Here is a 4,201-nt window from a genome sequence, read left to right as displayed (position 1 = left end):
AGAACTAAATTATCCTGTTACAGTTGTGAGCAATGGGGTGCCGGTGGAGCGCCGCCAGCAAACTAACTAGTTAATAAATAGAAAAGGGGCCTGCCAGTGCTGCGATGGGGACCTTAAAACAGGTTTTCTTGATTAATTATGCTAATACATCACACTGTAGTTAACTGTCATGACGATGATCAGACGTCTCCTTATTCCTGTTGATAGCAGTTTAATTAAATTAGCACTTGAGGAGGATCTCCATTCCAATCAGCCTCTGGGTCACGGTTATGGATGTATTTTCTACCTCAGTGATGATAAATGTTTGAGTTGGATACAAATACCTGCAGGAAGTGTCAATATGTAATTTCATCCAGGCGTATGTGATTTGTATTACCATGCTAATCTTGTAGGATGGCGGTTATTATTATTTTCTACGGTTTTGCATAATTTCCAAGCATATGATCCTAAGGTGGCAGTAATATGACATCTGCGGCTATAGATCACCCTCTGCTACCATCGACGTGTGCGGCTTATTGATAATTTAAGGCGAGGAATAATTAATTCCTGCCTTATACATGTCTGAGTATGTCACGAATAAATGAAATCCATATCTTACAGGGAGTTTGTGACTATAGCCATTTTAGATTCAAGTTGCATGAAATATTAACTCTTGTAAGTATTAAGGAAGCATGCTTTTCCTAGTAGGGTACATTATAATGTCCTAAGTCTCTATTTAAAGACAATGCAATGACTTATCCTGTAGGAGGGGGCGTTGACTGCAAGGCAATCTTTTTTTTTCGTTGCGTGGCCATTACCGAGAAATTATTTAATCTGATTATATGTTGTACAATATGTAGAAGCAGTTAAATGTCCATTTACAGCTAAATGTTTTTTTTTTGTTTATTTATTATTATTGTTTTTATCTGATGTCTGTTTCCTTGATCTAGGAATATTCAACATTATTAGTTTTCTTTACCAAAGCATCACTGTTAAAGTTGCTCGTACATGGTCTTAAATGGATCGTTCACCCAAAAATGAAAATTTTGTCATCATTTACTCACCCTCATGTTGTTCCAAGCCAGTATGAATTTCTTTCATCTGCTGAACACAGAAGAAGATATTTGAAGAATGTTGGTAACCAAACAGTTGCCGGTAGCCATTGACTTCCGTAGTGTTTTTTCGATGCTATGGAAGTCAATAGCTGTCGACTGTTTGGATACCAACATTTTTCAAAATATTTTCTGTTATGTTCCGCAGATGAAGAAAGTTTGGATCAACTGGGGTGAGTAAATAATGATGATGACAGTAAATGGTGACAGAAAAATGTATTTGGAATATACACGAGTATTAAATTTGAACTACAAACATAAATGATGCTCTATATACTGTATATGTGTGTGTGTGTGTGTGTATTTGTGTAGAATTTACTTTGAAACAGTTTTCACTTAGAAATTGCTAACAAATTTCACAAATACAAAGAAATGGCAAGTAACATTGAATTAAATGTGAAATTTGAAAAATCATTCTTACAGTGTATAAATCGTAGATACCAACTAGCTTTTTACAGTAAAAGAGTATAATATGGGTCATTGAACTTTGTATTGACCTCTGTGTTTGATGGATTTGACATTGCTCTTTTCAATTTATGTTTACACTATAATATTTAATTTTTTTAAATATATATTTATTTTTATGTTTGTTTTTTAATATTTAATTTAAAATGTTATTTTTACATTCAATTTAAATTTTACATTAAACTTGAGAATTACCATAAGCTTTTGTTATTAAACTTCTGTGTCTTTCCTGCCAATGGCTCTTTTACTACTTTACAGTACTAAATACTGTTTTAACAACTGGACTGACTGTAGTCTTTCAGTGGTCTGTGTTGTTTTTGACACGTTCAACAATGTTATGACACAAACTGCAAAAAATGATATGAGCATTACATAATATAAGGTTCAACTCTATTTTTAAAGGCAGTTTAATGTAATTTAAGTTGAAATTGACTTAAATTGACAAACTATAATCAATTTGGTAAATTGTGGACATTTGTTTAAAAATGTAAGAAATCAACTGAACTTTTTACAGTGTAGTGAATATATAACATTTGAACAAAGTTAGACAAAAAAAAAAGAATAAATAAAAATAATCCTGTTCTTTCTCTCTTTTTCCCCCTCTACATTTGTCCTCTGCTCTTACTTGTTTCTTAATCTAACTTTATAATAAACCTAATATTGTACACTATGAATATTGTTGGCTGTGCTTATTTGAAAAGCATCATAGCTATAGCTGTCTGATCATATCGACACTTATATAAGTGTTGAAAACTGAAGTGCTGAATAATTAATACAGCTGTACTGAAAGACTGTATGGTTATTAAAATAACAAGGACACAAAAGGAAGGTTTAAAAAAATAACAAGTTCATGATATTTCTGCAGCTCATTGAGTCTAATAAATGTCACATAATCAATGTACTGCAGTGTTTTACTTAAAATTGTGTTATATTTTGTTTTCAAGACACTTGGTTTCAGGCAATGTTTCTTAAATATTATTCTACACGTTCATTACAATATTCATAACTTTGTAGACGTATGCCAATAGATTAGCAGACAGATAGGGAATGTAACGTTAACATGGGTGAATGTAGTATGTCCCTTATGGAAGTGCACTTGACTGCTTCACCACAAACAAATCAAAATTAATCTGAACACTGTCTCATGTCTTTGACTGGCGGGACGCTGTTGATCAACTGAATCTCATAAATAATCTGCACGAGTCATATTTCTTCACGTCTGTCTATTTTGGAAGTAAACCTTTCGCCTCAGTCTCTACCACACATTCACATGTCTACAAAATGAAGTCAGTGTGGACTACAGCTTGTCAAATTATCTTCTGAGGACACGCCGTCCCCAGAAGTGTGCTAAATCTGACAAAACCATTCTTTGGGGACGTCGTCAATGGCACAATGATTTAACCTGATCTCATGAGAAAATGTAACTACTTAACTAGGTGGAAATTTCATATGAATTTGATTGAATGATTCATATATATATATAAAGTAAGCATGAAGGTCCACCACTAACACCACCCCTAAACCTAACTGTCAATGGGGCATAAGATCGTTTTTTTCTTTCTTTCCTTCTTTTCAAAAATTCTGTGGCAGAAATCTGACTTTCTTTCTTGCAATTCTGAGTTTATATCTCACAATCCTGACATTTTTCTCTGAATTCTGAGTTGCTATTTCTCTGAATTCACATCTTGCTATTTTTTTAAGAAAATCAAAACAAAAATACTACAGACTAACCTAAAACCTAAGAGAGAGAAAGAGAGAGAGAGAGAGAGAAAGAGATACATTATTTACTTTATTCATTAATCATTTAACACATTCTTATGAAAGAGATTTTCCACCACAGAATAAAACTGACTTTTGATCTCACAATTCTGATTGTTCTTCTGAGAATTGCGAGTTAACATCTTGTAAATCTGACTTTTTTCTCTTAGAACTGGCAGTTTGGCAGTAATTAGAATTTATATTTCACCATTCAGACTTTAGCTCACAATTGAACTTTTTCTCAGAATTGCAAGGAAAAAAGTTAGATAAAATATTAAATAAAGAGTCACAATTTCCTTATTTTTTCCTTATTCTGTGGCGCAAACTGACTTCCATAAAAATGTTTTAAATGGTTCATAAATGTCCCCCCCCCCCCTCTCTCTATTTTAGGTTTTGGGTTAGTCAGTAGTTTTATTTATTTAATTTCCTTATCAATGGTGATTCTCCTTAGATTATAATTACTGTTTTTTTTAGCATCTAATTTGTAATGTATAACAATAAATTACTACAATTTCAGTAATGTATGATATATCTTTACCAAATGCCACCAAAAGGATAGTAAAAACACCTAAATTTTGGGGACCAGCCAACAGCCCCCACAAAAACAGGGTAATAATAACATGTAAACAAAAAAAAATTTGGGAATAGACCATAACTTGCATTCAAATCATTAGCTCAATATATATATATATATATATACTGTATGTGTCAGTGGAACTTCCCCACCATAATAGAATAACGCGCGTGTGTGTGTGTGTGTGTGAGAGAGAGAGAGAGAGAGAGAGCATCAGTAGTGGGGCGGTAAAATCATGAATTAATGTTGACAGAATTAATTTCCTCTGTCAGCCACAGTCGCTGCATTCAGCAGGAAAAACAATGCGAGTATC

This window comes from Sinocyclocheilus rhinocerous, unplaced genomic scaffold (genome assembly GCF_001515625.1).
Source record: "Sinocyclocheilus rhinocerous isolate Xijiao unplaced genomic scaffold, SAMN03320098_v1.1 scaffold1267, whole genome shotgun sequence".
In the NCBI taxonomy this organism is placed as follows: domain Eukaryota; kingdom Metazoa; phylum Chordata; class Actinopteri; order Cypriniformes; family Cyprinidae; genus Sinocyclocheilus; species Sinocyclocheilus rhinocerous.
Note: the sequence above shows the minus strand (reverse complement) of the source record.